Consider the following 18,148-nt stretch of genomic DNA (forward strand, 5'->3'; position numbering starts at 1 on the left):
AAGAAAAGGTTAAAATACTCTCCAGAATTATTATGGTTTTTTATACCTTATGTATTATATAGAAACTGAAATACATCATGATGTATTCAACCATATTAATATTGCTCTTGATACATAGTCTTAAATGTGTTTAAAGATGGAACCTCTTTGCTTTCTACTTTTAGAGATACATTTCCCTGACTTTGAAATCCTGACATAAGTAAGGAATTTTTTAGAATTAGTCATATGTAAAAGAATTTCTAAAGTGTGGAACATCAGGTTCACAATTTCACCCATTTAAGGTTCTAAATATTTATTTTTTCAGTGTTTTTTTAAGGTCTGGCACTAAAATTATACTAATTTTTTCACTTGTAATTAGTGAGAGTTAAATATTTTCTTTAGGAATGGTTGTAAAAAATGCAGTTTTATTGCATATGAATTCTGCAGTTATAACACTTAGCAGAGACATAAATCAGGTAGATAATTGTGACTAACCAACAATAATTGGCTTTACAAGTACAATGAAATTATTAACATAGCTAAAACTCATTCAGTACAAAAAGCATAAGCTATAATATTGATGTAACTTTGTTGAATGTTATTTTTATACATTTTAAAAATGCATGTTGGGACATTTTATCTGTTTTTATAACTAAAAAAATTAAAACTTATGTAACAAGTTGTGGTACAAGTATTGTGTACATATTAACTGTACATAGCTATCTTTAATATTAAATTAGTTTTCATAATTTTTGTGTGTTTTTCAATAGTTAGGTCACTGATATTCTTAGGGTGAATAAAAACAAGTGATAAAAGTCTGCTTCATGTAAATCACACACCACAGCATTGAAGTGTTTTATCTTGTTACTCTTAACATGGGTACAGTTCAGTTACATTCATCTCTTACAAAAAGGTGATATAACTATTTTAATTTCAGGAACTGATCCTAAATCTGTACTGTGTGTTTTTTATAAGTAAGGACAGTGTAAGGAAGGTGACAAATGCAAGTTTTCCCAAGATGACGTTGAAAGTGAGAATGAAAAGAATAGTATTTACGTAGACTTGAGAGATGAAGGTAATGTAGTTTATCTTGTTATCTATGCATCTATTATCTACTAAAAAACATAAAGTATAAAGGTCTTTTAAATCAACTGTACAGTTTTCTGTGTTTGTATTATTAGTGTTAAACTACTGAAGCATTTTAAGAGTTTAAATGGCAATCTTCAGTTGTACCTTTTAGAAAATTAATGAAGATAAATCTAATTCTGTTAAGGGTTTATATCTTTCTTTTCAAATATAAAATGTTTAAATTCTATATTTTTTGGTCAAGATGAATTTTTATCTAATAAGTAATTTGGATTTCAATCAGTTAATTATTATTGACTGCACTTGATAAACCAGAATAAACATATGATGTCACAGAAGAATATTCCTGTAGCTTTCAAATAGTCAAAAATATTTTCAGAAATAAAACCACAACAACTAAAGAAACAATAAAAATTCCTGTCTTTGGTATTTTTCTTCTTTTCCCTGAGTCTTACATTAAGAACATTTGTTCATATTTATGAGAGCTCTGGGTATCTAATATGTTGATAAACCAAATTACTGCTGCAGTAATATATGATCAGTGTATTGACGATAGAAATTCCCATTATAGCTGAACGTGCTACTGGTAAGATTTCCCAGGAACTTAGTTCAATGTTATGTACAGACTTTAATTCTTAGGAAATTAGATTCATGGGTTTGGCCAGTGATTTCTTCTTCTTTTCAGTAAAACAATGTTTCTAAGTAAGAATGTAATCAATGAGAAGACATTTGGACTCTTTTTTTTTTAATTTTTTATTTTAGTCTGTCATATTCCACACCATTTCAGGAGTTTTAGTTTTCCACTACTTTTCATGCTTCCAAGTTGTTTGCTATGGTAGAGAATTACTCTTCTCATACTTTTGTTTCTGTTGGTACCAGTTCTACCAGGGGACCAGTACATGTTGATAAACTTTACCATGCTTCAAATCTGGTTGATATACCTGTGGTAGTTGTGACTCAGATGTCATTTGTGTGGCTTTACTCTTATTTACACATGGGAGAATTGTACATGCAGTAAAGCCTTTTGTCAAAGTTCATAAAAACCACTAACTCATTTTCTGACATGCACAAACAAAGAAACTTTATATAAAGAAATCAGTTGTTAAACAAAAAACACCATTTTTATTACACAGTGTAAAAAAATGCAGTCATCAATGTGTAGGACATAAACAACCTTTAGAGAACATTTCAACAACCATAAATCTTCTATTAACATTGAAAATGATCTCCCAGTTGCTCAGCACTTTTCCCAACCCACTTGGTTATATGATTTATCATTTCACTTCTATCAAGACTTCTTGAACCTACGTGTTTTTTTATCATGAATGATGTGTTTAAAATGCTTTACGTTTCTCAATGACCAACTATTAGAGCTGTAAGGATTATTGTTTATTTCTTGTTGCTCTAATTCTGAATTTTTACCATATGATATATACAGTAAATATATATATATATATATATGATAAAAACTTATTTTAATTTTTTTTAGTGATAATATAATCATTTTTAAACAATCCACTTAACTCTGCACACAGTAGCAATTCTTGTGTGCCTACTCTTGAGTTTTTGCTCATGCCACTAACCTTGAACTATTTCCCACCTAAACCACATGTTTTGACATGAATTCCATTAGTACATAACACAGTCATCATGTAGTAATATCCCTTCACCAGTAGGAAGGTCAAACATCCTCCATGCTCATGGGTCCCTACAAGAACTTGCACTTGAAATTATCTTTGTTCATAATTTAGGCACATTCATTTTTTAACTTTGAAAGATTTTGAGCAATCTTTGTGATTCATTTGTTAATCTATTTTATCAAGTTACTATCTTTTTGATAATATCTTATGACTTTCTGAAATGTATAATCGTTTCTTTTCATGGTTTCTGTGCAAGTGAGATCTATTTGTGTGTGACACCCTTTTCTCTGTCATTTACATTCCCCAGTCTTCCATACATGATTTACGTCTTGCTCCACTCATTTGCCATGAGGTCTTCAAGATGCTCTTCTTTCCTTGGAGTCTTGAGTGGAAGTTTCTTTCCATCATTTTATCATATCTTTACTCAATCATCTTTACCATTCCTTGACCCATGTACACTTGTTATTTTATAATTTCCTTTTCTCACTCTCTCTGCCTCCTCTGACCATACTCTCCTCCCAGGGGGTTATCCTTTGTCTGCTCTATTGGTAGCTACCTCTAACCTTTGAACTTAGTTGACTTGATTCCTGTTGAATTGCTTTTTTTATCTTTTCTACTCACTTCATAACCAACCTTTTCATCACTTTGGTTTCTACCCTTTGTCTATCGTCTCTTCCTCCTATTCCTCTCTCCCTATTGTTTTTCTTCTGTTTTCTGATCCTTAGCACCATTGTCTTAATGACACAGTGTTAGAGCTTTTGGCTTTAAATGCCTTATAGAAGGTTATTTTTCCCTTTATGGGTTACTGCTCCCACCTCTGTGTTGAACCCTGAATCTTGGAAACTGATATCTTCTCTTTGTACTTCTCTAAACCACTTCTGATGATTCCCTTGTTCCAAATATAGGAATTTCACTGTCTTGATATATTGTTTTTGCCCAACCTTTAAATTAAGCTGGTCGATGTCTTCGATACCTTTTATCACCTTCCAATAATCCCATCATCACAATACACACTATTTTGAGGCATGACTCTTGCTCCTAATGTCTCTAGCCATGTTATGAGGGCTTTAACTTGCTATATTCACAGTCTTGGCCTTTGTTTCTTTTCCATTCTGGACACATGGCTGCATTTTGCTTTTACCTTTTCTTCAGGTACATTCATTATTAATTAAGAAACAATTTCTCTGAAAAGGCATGTCTAAATTTTTGGGTTGTTTCTGACTCTTATATTTGTTCCTTTTTTCTCCATTTCTTATTTGGGCTCATCCATTTTCACTTTGTTTGCAAATTATGGAATATCTGGTTACCTGAGCTCTTTTGATCCAGTGGTCACATAACGAACAGTCTGGCTGTATACACCATCTTGCTTGTGCTATTCATTTCTATATGTGTTCCCTGCCATCTCCCCCTCTCCCTCCCAGTGTCTTGTTGAAGTTCTGTAACACCCCTTGTCAAGTTCTGTTGATAGCACATTATTGACCAGCTCTTTCTTGGTTTCCTCTTTTTCCAACTTGCTTTATTACTCTTTCATCTGGGAATGTTGTCCTTTATTGTTCACATGTGGGATTGTCCTTTTTTTTTTCTCAATGGACACTTTCTCATGTTGTATTGCCCTTCTTTCATACTACTTGATTCATGCTTTCACTCTAGGATCCCAAACACAGTTGGTAATGGTCTGTCCAGATGATGAACTCCTTACTGTAGAGGTAGTTCTGGAAATTTTTAATGGTAAAAATGATGGCTAGACACGCTGATTCAGTAACAGAGTAGTTCTCACTACTTAACAACTTTTCACTTGTATGTATTACTGGAAACGGTCCATCTCTATATTATTGTAAGAGCACTTTCCCAATTTCAAAGACTGAAGCATCAGCCTAAACAGTCAATGGTTTTTTGAAGTCTGGAATGCAACCAGGTGTCGCCATTTCTACATTACTTTGTTCGATAAGCCTTTCTTGGTCAGGTTAGTCAATGGTGCACTAATTTCAACATAATTTGGGATGAATTTCCTGTAATATCAAAATAAATCCAGAAAGGATCTGACTTGTTGCTTTTTAGTCAGAGCTAATGTATCTTGTATTTGGAATACCTTCTTTTCCATGGCTGTCTTTAAGTCCCAGCACATAATATGCAGTGTAGCATTTGGATGGTCTGATGGTGAGACCTGCTTCTCTCACATGTTGTAACAGCTTTCTATATTTCTTTATATAGTCTTCCCATTTTACAGTATGTGTCAGGATGGCATCTGCATAGTGCTTGATATTGGTGGTATTGCACAGCACCCTCCTTGTTATGCAGTTGAATGTTTCTGCAGAGTTTACTTGGCACCTGCTGAAATTGGTAACATCCATCTAGTATTAAAAATGCTGTCTTCTCTGTAAATCCTGTCTTCATTAGAATTTGGCAATAACCTTTACTGCAATTGATCTTTGAAGAGAACCTGACCTGATAGTTTCTAGGTTTACCATTGATTCAGAGTTGAACTTCATCACAAGATTTAGCTTTTGGAAATTTATTTAGAAACAGTTAACCTATCTCTAATTTTTGAGATTAAAACTGGTAAATGGTAGGCTGAATTTGAAGGCTTAACAATTCTAGCTTCCAAGATTGCCTCAGCTTCCTGCCTTGTAAGGTATTTCATTGCATAAGGCATCTGAAAGGGCTTCACTTTAGTTGGATGCCATGTTGTTGTGTTGAACAAGGCCTATCATTCCTGGTCTATCCATGAAGATATCTCTTCTCTTTCCATTCTTTTATCAAAATTTGACATGGTTATATATCATGTAATTTCCATGCTATTTGCACTTTTACTATAGTTGTGCACATATTGGTCTATTTATTTCCACTGTCCTTTACATTTTCTTCTTCCACAACTTACCACTGTGTTATCATGGCTGTGGTTTACCAAATGTTATACACTTACTTAATAGTAATGTAAATTTATAGGTGTGTTGGGCTACAAAATTTTCTACAGTTGATATCTCTGACTTGCTGGCAGCAAAACTGACAAAAAATGAACAACATGCACTCCACTTGTTTTTTAAAATAATATATGTTTGAAACAAGTTAAATGTATGTACAAAATTATTTGCACTATGGAAATAATATCTGTATCTTAGACACTATACAGTTTTCTTTTATTGTCCAAAGTACACTTAAGCCAATTCAATTGTTTTAGAATTCAGTTAACAAGCTAAACTTTTATTTCTTTTATTCACAGTAGTGTCATGATATCACATGAGCGACTATGGTTGTATCCTTAACTTTCAGTATTATTCTGTTTTTTGTATCCAATTATCATCTCTCTTTTGTTGAAGTCCACATATGTGGGTTCAATTGGTTTAGAACACCCTTTTATGAGACATTATTCTCCTTATCTCTTTCAAACTTTAAATGTCACCCTAACCTACCAACCATTCACTCCCACAACAGTTAACTTTACAAAGTCTAGCTTTTCTGTGGCAGAACTTCTCTCTCATGTGACTTTTACTCTTTTTTCATTCATCTAGTTGTAGTTATTTATACATGTATCACAGTCTTGACATCACTGGATTTCAAACACAGTGTTCAATAGTCTCAACATCAGTGAGTTAGAAAGTAAATTAATTAGTAACACTACCTGCACTAAACAGTCTTATATTCAAGTTGGTGTAAAGATTAGGCACAAGTTTTCTCTGAATACTTTGTTATTACATTATTATTGAATAATATCATAATTTTATAAAGTTATATTTCCTGCATATAAATCGTTATCTGTATGCATTTATAACATTACATCTTGTTCTCTGTAATTTATAAAATTGTGTTCTCTGTGTGCTTTTATAATATTATATCTAATTTTTTACAATTGTGTCATTACATTCTGTGTACTTCAAGAGAGCAGCTCTTAGGTCTAACTTGACAAGAATTTCATTTTAAACATTTTTGGCCTGGAAAAAGAAAAAAGTGTTTTATTTTCTGTCTATCCACACTTCAATACAAGTTCACTTATTGAATTTCATATTTTGTACTCTTGTCTTCCTCTTTTCATGTTTATGAAGGATGGTATACTTTTAAAATATTTTCATATAAATGTACATAAGTTGGTATCATTGTTTTAAGTTATTTAGATTCTTTATACACTAGACTTTATTGACTGGTAACAATTTAGATCTTTATTACATTCTTTTAACGAAAACGTGTGTGAAGTGTAACAATTAATATATAAATTTGGGAAATAAGTACATACATATATATAAAGTATAAAAGACATCATGTACAAAAATTTTTATTTCTGTCTAATTGCATGTATGTTCAATATTTAATTAAAATATATTTTGTAAGCATAGTATCAACAAAAAACAACAACATTATTTTGGTTTTGTAGATAACAGAGAAGAAGGAAAAAGCTCAAGTGGAACAGGACAGGAAAAAACTAGAGTTTAAAGCTGGTCGTCACATTGGTATAAGTATTGTAAAACTGTGTGACTGTCATCATATGATGAGTATTATTAGTAAGTTAAAGTTTGTTGACCATCATCTTGGTGTAATTGTAATAGATGAACTCTACTGGTCATCCCTTAATTCAATGAAATATAACTGCATGTTATCATCATAGTGTATCTATTGTAAATATTGATATTGTTTAATTGACATAAGAAGTAAGTGATCAACAGTGTGTAAAATCATTCTTGAAATTACTGATCATCACTGTGATATAAATAATAATATATTTATTTTCAACATAGCTTGTGCTTTGCTTTAGAAGAGGTAAGCTAACCTTAAAAATAGCAAGACAACTTGATGGAGAATTTTAATATTATATGGTACAAAATGCATTATTAATGAATGTGGTCATAGTGCATATTTAAACTTGTCAAGTTTATTCTTTTCACTGTTAAGTATGTTGATCTGAAGAGTAATCTAGAATCTTCATCGTTATGAGTCTTCAAACAGCTCAGTGGACGAGAGATGTTTACATTCAACCCAGACTTGCCTGAAGAAGGATAGATGGGTGAAGATGAGGCAGCATGTGATCTATTTCCTGGAGAAGATAGTGAGGTATTAATATTTCATTCATTATCAAAGCATGAGGTCTTGTTTGCATGCTATTTTATCTCTTAAGGATTTTTTTGGAAATGTTATTAAGGAATGTTGCTTAATTAAACAGTACGTGTTTTATCCAGTTCATCAATATCATTTGATATCATAGTTTGTTTATTCAAAGAGAAAAAAAAAAGTTGTACAGTGTAACATTTATATATTTTTATTTCTGTCTCCACATTACAGGCTGTGGTATCACAAGGATGTTGGAAGGATTCTCTTTATCCAAAAAAGACATAATTTTCATCTCTCTCTTTTTTGATTAATACCAGCAAACTTGATTGTTAGTGTTGACACATCAGTGAACAGTTTTTGTAGCTGGGAAATTGAAAATTGATTTTAAAAGGCTTTTATAGTTTTGGAGGAAATAAAAAATGCACATTTAAACTCAAACCAGAAGTTTAAAAAATACACACATTAATTTGCTTTCATGGTTAAAAACATGAAATAAATACCTCATTCAAAATATTTTATGAAAAGTGAATGAAATAATGAACAAAACTGCCTATGGATATTGTATTAAAGAAAGGACATTAGGTGTTTAATGAGTCGGTTTACAATCATTGTAAATGGCGAACTTTCTTCATTGAATGTGAAGTTTTAAGTCAAGTTCTAGAAAAGTCAATTACTTATGAAGAATCAGTCCCAGTTCCAGATTTTTCTTAACTGGAAAGGGGGCAGTGAGACATATGCTGGGATTAAATCTGAAGTTATGGTAAAACTAAATTTGTGGACAGTAGTAGCTTTAGGGTTAGAGAACTATTTTAGCCTCCTCCCACCAGTGCTAGCTCTGTTAAGAAATATAATTGAAAAATTAATATATATAAATATTACTTTTAAATTTTGTCTATGTCAATGCTTATGTGTATGAAATATATTTATCATAAAATTTGAGGGCATTGGAACATATAAAAATTTAATCTTTGTAAACTTTCTTTGCAATTGCAGAACTGTGATTCATATGTGGACCTAACAGCTGAGACCCTTATCCTGCAAGCAAATGTAGGATTAACATTAACTAATCTTCATGAAGTGGACAGAAGAAAAGCAAACCTATATGGTAAGGAGATGAACTCAGTGTCAAGTATGTACTGCATTAAGAAGTAACTATTATAGTAGGGAGTTGTGCCTTAAATTTAATTCAAGTGTCTGTTGAAGTTGGAAAGTTATAGTTAAGATTTAATGTGAAGTATCAATTTTAATAAGAGAATTGTTGACAAAATTTGAAAAAGTATGTTATAATAATATGAAGTTAGAGCATAATATAAATTAGCTGTTAAAGTAAGATATTGTTAAAACCATTATTATTAACTGTAATAATAATTAATTTGTATTTAATGGTTATTAATTAAAAAAAAAGATGTTTAGACTTATTTAATGAAACCACAAATATTTCATTTTCAGAAAAAATTGACATTGAAAATGTTAAAAGAAAGGTCTGTCTGTGAAAGGTAGTTTGCAAAATTTTGTACAGATACTAAAAAGCCTGAATGAAGGTTATAGCTAATAAGAATGATAAATGTATTGATATATGTAAAAATTATATATTTGCTTTGTTACTTATTGTCAATGTTTCAAAATGTATTGAGAAAAATCAGGACAGATTATGTTGATTAAATATCATGTAGATAATTACATCAGTAATTGTTGGTATCATTGTTGTTAGTGGTATTTTGTACTAACATGGTGTTCATTATGATTGTTTTATTAAATGAATTTGTAGGAGAGGAGGGGAAGCTTCCTGAAGCAGCTGGTTGAGAAGATCATCTTGCTGCTACAGTAGATGGAGAAGCTGTACCAATCAGTGAAAACCTATCTGATGAAGAATTGGATGTGGAGTAACCAATGTGTAATAAGTAGAAATCTTATGAAGTTATAATGTCTGAAACTTAACTGTAGTGTGTGTAACTGAACATTGACAGTGACTTGTGTCTCCCAGATTCTTCTTGAAGATAATTTCAAGATTGTTTTACTAAGTGCTAATGCTTTACCACAGGTATGATCTATACCACTAGTAGATGTCTGCTCTTCATTTATTTATTACTTACCTACCTATAGCTGAACATTTTTTGTTAATAGTTAAAAAAAACACATTCTATTGAACTTTATGTTTTACCTTTTGTTATTTTGTTCAAAGCAAGTTACAAAGATTGGTTTAAGCAATTTATTGCTCATTGCAGTGAATAATATAGTGTTTCTGAAATTTTAATGCTAAAGTTACCTTAAAAACAAACATAACATTAGATTGATAAAATGTTTTAAGTAAAACAAGATATAACAGGAGTAAATATGATTTGTAAAGAACAATAATCTTTCTATCTTTAGGAATTTGGTTGTGAAATGTATATTTTTCATTAAATATCAAGTTATAAATATTCATTATTGCAAAATAAATGGTGAAAAAAATGAAGCAGTGTCAGTTTAATTCATTGATTGGCACACATCAAATAGTGTTTTTAATTTTTGTAAATGCATAGTTGTATTTATTGAATACAAAAAATATTTAATCAATAATCATAAAAGTAATATGGTCTGAACACATATTTAGTTACCTGTGCTCATATCGTGGAATGTTTTTATTTCTGATCTATGTAAAAGACTTGCTTTGATCATAAGTTGAAATTAATTCTATACCAATTTCTTGTGATATCCTGATCAGTTTCTAATTTAATTGTATTTACGATAACATCAGGTTAATGCATACATATTTTACAAATAACCGAATGTTACTAATAGTTATTTCTCGTCCATGTTCAAGGTTTGAAAGTGAGCCTAATCCCCAAACTTAGTAATTCAGTTTTTAAATGTACAAATAGTTTTTCTGTATATTTTTATTTTAATTATGGAATTTTAAGTATAATTCTAACATAGTAAACTATGAAAACTGAATACATTTATTTAATGGTTTGTCCTATTTTATTGCAAAAAGGCAACTACTGGATGAAGTAGTTTCAAACTTCAAAATTACTTTTATGAATCGTATAACTTGTTCAAATAAAAGTTAACATTTTTATACTGAAACCACATTTCAGATAGGTATTTACCTCTTCTCACCTCAAAGCTGTTTCAATCTTGATTTGCTCTCTAAACATTGCCAAAAAAAAACATTTCACCTAGCTCATCAGTCTTTCAAAACATGTATTGATCATGCAACTACCTTCCAACATTCCTACTGTACTAGCACAGTCTATTATTCTAGCATAATCCTCACTTTCAAGAACTGTCATATTCAAATCAGAAACACTGGCAAATCATTGAGGAAGAAAGTGGTTGAAGTGAGGCAAGTAGGTATCAAAATGCATTGTCAGGATTAGAAAATGTTAACTTATGAAATGGTCTTACTTCTTCTCACCCCACTTTGAAAAACTAGAGGGCTAGATGAACATGCAAAAACAAAATCAAGCAGAAAATAACAACACTGAAAGAACTGGTGTGCAAGATTAAAAACAGAAGTTACATCTGTGTGGTTTTGAACTATTTCTCAAATGGGTATGTTTTTTACCTAGTAAGGAACACTTGCATTGGGGAAAGACATATCGTACCAAATCAGTATAAGTGTTGAAGAACAAGACTTGGATACCATGACAAAGTTGAAAAATCTTATGTGGACGTGATAGCAACTCATATAAGTGCCAATTGTACATCTTCAGGTTACACTGAATTATGACAAGTGCAATCTATCCAGTTGAAACACCTCATATGAGACACTGTGAGCAACAAGTGCAGCTTATCTAGTCAAAATGCTTTGTATCAGATATAGTGAGCAATAATTGCAGTCCATCCAGGCTAAACAGCCAGAGAAAATACCTTTGATGGTCAACTGTGTTATGAGGATACATATAAATATAAATACATGTATATATGAGTTTGATCAAGAGAACTATCATAACTAGCTCATTGTCAGCATACATATCCCACTTATGTTACTTATGCAGCAAACCAAAGTACTAAACATATGACAGTGAAACATATAAAGGTACAAGAGAGGCTATGAGTAAAGGACCATGAAGGGTACATGAACAGACCAAGTAGAGTCTGCCCAGGCAGAAAACGTCCAGGGGAAGTGTCTTGGAATACAACAAATAATGCTAAGTGAAGTACATCTGGACAAAAACATCCAGTGGAAGAACTTTACATGAGTTTGCAAGATCAACAAGTGCAGTATTTTCAGGCAGAAAACACCCAGGGGAATTGTCTTCAAGATAAAATATTATGGTCAAGAGTAATCTACCAGGAAAAACATCTAGAGAAAGCATTTTAGGATATGTTAGATAATGACAGTCCATCCAGACAAAAAACATCCAGTGGAAGGACCATGCATGAGAACTATTTGATGAACAAGAGTGGTCTCCCTAGTAACAACCAAAAGGTAGCACCTTTGGTATAAATATAATCTGGTCAAGTGCTGGTATAAAACATGCAGATGAAGTGTCTTGGGTTAAGACATTATGTCAAGTGCAGTCCATCTGGACAGAAAATATCCTGTGGAAACACCTTTCATAAGAATTTTGTGAGCAACAAGTACAGTCAGCCTGAGCAAAAAATGTTCAGGGGAAGTTTCCTTGGATCTTGATTGTTATATTTCAGTGTATCATTGTTAAGTATCACAGTAAGAATAACAATGCTTGCCCTCTTGTTGTTGAGTGGGTACACATAATCTAGAAATTCAATTTTAGTTTATTGTACAAAAACTACTCAGGAGGAATCTTCCTTGGTCCACCACTCCAAGAACTGGTAAATGGAAGTGGAAAGGACTCCTCTACTCCACTAGAAGAAAAGGGAATAAAATACATGTTGGGGGAGTCCAGAGGAATGACACAGCAGATACAGTGCTATGGGTGTGTGCAATTCCCTATGCAGAAATACCCTGATTATAGAAGGCAGGAGTCAGTAAGGATAGGCAAAAATCCTTATTTGCTTTACTCAACAGACCACAGTTGTCCAGAAAAATAACAAACCTATTAACTAGGAAAATGGACTTAAAACAAAAAAATAATAAGCAACACCTAAAGTACAAAACCACTAAATGAACTTAAAAGGAAAAAGATAAATAAACATCAAATTTGTTAGTCCACTCAAAAAATACAAAGAACACAAAAGTAAAACCTACCCTGAAGAACATGAGAAGTTAATAATAATTATTTTTAAAACTCAAATCCAATCACAAATTAGACGTGACTGGTAGTAAAGAAAAAGCAACTTGGAAACATAAACAGTTAAAGGAAGTACAAATAATGAGCCAACACACCCACAAAAGTGGTCAAAGTTATAATTACCCAAACAGTAATGATCCTACATAACTTAGACATGTATAGAAAATTAAACAAAAACAATGTAAAAATGAGACAAAGCAAATTGAAACTAAAGTATCTGAGATGATAAAAGAACTATAATAATCTAACTTAACAAATACTGAACATCAGTGATGTCGAGAAACCCACTTGTTGAGAATTTTATATGCAAAAACGGCTCATTTGGGTTGAGAAAATATTTTACACAGAAGAGCGAACAACGTTTCGACCTTCTTCGGTCATCGTCAGGTTCACAAAGAAAGAGGTAACTGACCGGAAGCTGACCACATGTTTGGAAGGAGTTGTGTAACTGAGTGTCGCAATGTAATTTTATTGATAATTTTATTGACATCCAACAGCCAAACTTCCCAGGTAAAATTACAAATTTATATTTTCCAGAAACACCTAAAAACAACATCTTAAACGATTTTTTCAAAGAATTTTCTTACAAAACCATCAACATAATTTCACAAAAGGTAAAACTAAAAAACAACCTTACAAAAAGAGACATTAATTCCATTAAAAACCTAAAACAAGACAGAAACATAAAAATTCTAAAAGCAGATAAAGGTAATGCTATAGTAATAATGAACACGGATGAATGCATACAAAAAATGAATAACATTCTCTCAGACACGAACAAATTTAAACCAATACACACAAATCCAACAAAGACACACGAGACGCAACTGAACAAATTACTACTACAAATGAAAAAAGCCAACACAATTTCACCAACACTTTATTCCTACCTACGTAAAACCAACTCACGCACACCTCAAATATACGGCATCCCCAAACCTCATAAACCAGATTGTCCATTACGACCAATAATGTTAACATATGAATCGTTTAATTACAATCTTGGTAAATACATAGCATAGGCATTCTCCAAATATGTAACATCAGCCAGCTCATTCATCAAAGACTCTTTTAATTTCAAATCTAATCTAAATCAACTTAATCATAAAGCCTTAATGGCCAGTTTCGATGTTATATCCCTCTTTACAGAAGTTCCAACTGCTGAAGCCTGCAAGATAGCCTTAGAACTCTATATCCGAGACCCAACTATAGACATTCCCAGTAACCAGTTAGCAACCCTCATAGAATTCACCACAATAAAGACAAACTTCATGTTCAACAACCAAAACTATATACAAACAAATGGGCAACCCAGTATCACCTGTTCTAGCCAATATTTTTATGACACAAGTTGAAACACAAGCAATTAATACAGCATTACATCCACCACTATACTGGTACAGATATGTAGATGACACGGTTGCGGAATTCAAGTCTACAGAACACATACTTAATTTTTTCAATCACATTAACTCTATACATCCCAACATTAACTTCACATGTGAACAGGAAGAAAGCAATCAAATATCATTTCTTAACCTCAAAATTATAAGAACCAACACACAATTCAAAACAGAAATCCACCGAAAAATCACCCATACTGGACTATACATTCCTTGGGACTCAGCACATGAAACAAAACAAAAACTCAACATACTAAGAAACCAAATAAACACAGCCATAAAACTATGCTCACCAGATAAAATTAACGATGAATTAGACAAAATAAAACAATACTTCATGAACATCAATAAGTTTCCCCCCACAAACCGTAGAAAACATTATACGTACACACCTAGTCAGAAAGCAAAATCAACCAACAAGAGTAAATACATCTCACGAATCAAAAAATCACGATACCATATACTGCTGTATACCATATATTCTTGACATCAGCAAACAAATAACCAACATTTGGCAAAAACTAGTCACAAAATATGACATTCCAGCTAATACTAAATTTATTCAAAAACCAGGCACAAAACTGAGGTCTATACTATCTAAGAACTACACTGACAAACACCACACCAACATTATTTATAAAATACAATGTGATAACTGCCACGACTTCTATATTGGAGAAACAAGTAGAAAAATGGAAACCAGATTCAAAGAACATAAAAAAGTCACCTTCACACGTTTTCGAACACTGCAAGTCAAATAAACACAACATAACCACAGAAAACACTCAAATACTAAATAAAGAAACAAACATAAACAAACGCAAAATTAAAGAAGCCTTACTTATACAACAACTTAAACCCAAAATAAACCAATATAAAGGAACGCCATTATACCTATATTAATATAATAAAATAAATAAAATTATATATTCAAACATCTAACACCGCCCTCTACATTGCGACACTCAGTTACACAACCCCTTCCAAACATGTGGTCAGCTTCCGGTCAGTTACCTCTTTCTTTGTGAACCTGACGATGACCGAAAAAGGTCAAAACGTTGTTCGCTCTTCTATGTAAAATATTTTCTCAACCCAAACGAGCCATTTTTTGCATATAAAATACTGAACATATGAAACATAAAAGAGGAAACTAAAAGAGTGGGAAAATTAGACCAATCCAAAAGCTAAAATGACTTTCTAAATGTGTATATACCTACTGGGAGGGAGTAAAACTTACCACAGACCTTCTAGGAAGAATAACAATACCTTACCCAAGAGATTACATGAAAGTATATAAAAAGTACAACAGAAAGAAATCTCCGCACAGTAGTTAGAACCTTCCTACAAAAATCAAAGCCTGTGTTTCCCCAACAGACATCATCAACCCTGAGAACTGGAGATTGTGTCAAAACCATGGCTACTATGGATGGAAATTCATCACCTGCCATTATAAATTTCATATTTATATGAAAAATTAGAATTTGGAAAATGGAATTATTTCTAAAACAAATGAGTAAAAACAGCAGAAATTAAACACAGGAAGTTAAAACTGATAAAAATTGGTGATTAAGCATAATCTAAATTTTGTAGTCACATGTACAAATTAAAAACACATCTGTACACTACAGGGTGGCCCGTAAGTCTTTACCCATCCATATGTTATTATGTTATATTCAATTATGCATGTGTTATAAATTTGTTTCTTTTTTTTTAGAGATATATGGTCGATGTAAGCCCATTTACACTTGAAGAGCGTATTGTGACAAATACATCGGTACGTGAGTGCAGCATAAATGAGGGACAGCACACAGATACATAAGATATATGGATGGGTAGGGACTTACAGGCCACCCTGTAGAATGCTGATCAAGAAAGTGTAAGTTGTGCTAGAACAATAGAGTGAGCTAGTTGTTCCAACACAGATGGTGCAGTACCATTGGTAAGGGTAGTCACATGACCACCTCATGTTCTGAAGGTGTGCAAAACTGTTGGGGTATAGAAGACTTCCGTCATAAAGGGTAATTACATAACCAAAAGTATATTCTTTATGGCAAATCAGTCTATCATGTATAAGGTTCACCCTCAGCATAAGGAGCTCATAATCCTTCTTTGGCAATACTGTACATATGGTATTATACAATGGTGGCAGGAATTACATGTAGCTATTTGAAAACAATGGTCAACAAATGAGATTTTAACATAAGCTTTAATTTCTTAATTTCAAAATGAAATATTTAAATTAATTGTCAATCTTCACTTTTCTTTATAACACTTTTTTGCTCCAAATTTCACAAATCAGATAATCTTTTTAACCCTATTTCAACTCTTCAGTTTTAATACTTTTAATGCAATTACAAACTTTTATTATAAATACTGCTAAGACAATATAATTTTATAGCCAGCAATTACCTTGTTTTACTCAGATATAAATAAGTCTAACCTACACACAACGCCTTCTTTTATTTAAAATATACATTCAGGAAAGTACTAAAAACAGCCCTATCAAAAATTATGGTAAACTTTTAAAGACACTTCAAGTTTGACTGCAAAATGTACAAGATCCACAAATTGTAAATTACTTAATTTCTTCTGTATTTTTTACTTGTTGTTGTAAGAGTGACTAAAATGTAAAAAAATTATAAAACTGTTTGAATACAGGAATATCAATGAAAAAAAATAAATAAAAAATAACTGATTAATTTATGCAAGAAGAATGCAAGCAAGAAGCTATTCTGCACCATAATATGAACTATATATACTGACTAGGTGATTTCTAGCTTGTTACACGGGTTTATTGGTTACATATAGTTCAAACAGCAGTAAAATAATAAAATGAAAGAAAATAAGATGCAAAGTGTTACAAGCCTGAGGCTGTTTGTTATAACTGTAATTTTATGCATCATTCTCAAAAGAAAAAAAGGATAATTTATATTTATTTTGCATTTTGTGTGGTAATTGCAAGGTCAGTTAACTAAATGAACCCTGTACAGTGTTAGGGTAAATAAAATAACAAAAATATAACGTTCTATGCAAAAAAAAACTTCTGACATTCATGTAAGAACTCCTAAAGGTAATGCAAATGAATTGTGATGAAAGATGAAAACCAATTTTAATCCTGACATAAAATTACTTTTACTCAGACTAGTCTAAGTCATATTCTGACTCTATAAGTTCACACAAATTCCAGTGAAATGTTTCCGTGTAGGTTTTCCTTACAAAGATAACGTTTTCTGTTGGATGTGTATTGACAAAGTATCATCTGTTCTCTAAGTTTGTAGAAGATTCTCGACACCAAGAATCAACTACATAAGTGTTTTGCGAAGATGTGGAGTGTTGTTTAATCGGGTGCTTAAAGTGTATGTTGCAAAAAATTGTTTCATTTAAGTTTGATTTTAAAGTACCTTCTATCATGATGAGATGTGATATTTCTATGCTAAAGTAAACGATTATGCCTATGCTGTTTTCAGAGTTCAGTTTCTGGTTTGTCTGCTAAAGTTTCTGTATTGTGAAATGTATCAGAAAAGAGACACTTTATATGTTTCTGAATATGATAATTATGAGCAATAAATATTACATCATTTTTATAGTAAGCACTGTTGCTTTTCGAGAACTTATTATCTATATGACTTTCACTTTGCATCATATGGACATTTTCATTAGCAATAAATATTACATCATTTTTATAGTAAGCACTGTTGCTTTTTGAGAACTTATTATCTATATGACTTTCACTTTGCATCATATGGACATTTTCATTAGCAATAAATATTACATCATTTTTATTGTAATATCTGTTGCTTTTCAA

The 18,148-nt window shown here is 31.8% G+C and overlaps 1 long non-coding RNA gene across 3 annotated transcripts; it reads left to right on the forward strand.

Moving 5' to 3' along the window:
- Positions 1–877: 877 nt before the first annotated feature.
- On the forward strand, positions 878–10,170 carry LOC143242513 (uncharacterized). Of its 3 annotated transcripts, XR_013022843.1 has the most exons (5): positions 879–1,054; positions 7,072–7,745; positions 8,736–8,847; positions 9,192–9,238; positions 9,511–10,170. It is a non-coding gene; the product is annotated as an uncharacterized LOC143242513 (long non-coding RNA). The 3 variants fall into 3 exon arrangements; XR_013022842.1 differs by lacking the exons at positions 9,192–9,238; positions 9,511–10,170 and having other exon boundaries at positions 878–1,054; positions 7,072–7,198; positions 7,587–7,745; positions 8,736–9,057; XR_013022844.1 differs by lacking the exon at positions 9,192–9,238 and having other exon boundaries at positions 884–1,054; positions 9,511–10,166.
- Positions 10,171–18,148: the final 7,978 nt, after the last annotated feature.

This window comes from Tachypleus tridentatus, unplaced genomic scaffold, assembly GCF_004210375.1.
Source record: "Tachypleus tridentatus isolate NWPU-2018 unplaced genomic scaffold, ASM421037v1 Hic_cluster_2, whole genome shotgun sequence".
In the NCBI taxonomy this organism is placed as follows: Eukaryota; Metazoa; Arthropoda; class Merostomata; order Xiphosura; family Limulidae; genus Tachypleus; species Tachypleus tridentatus.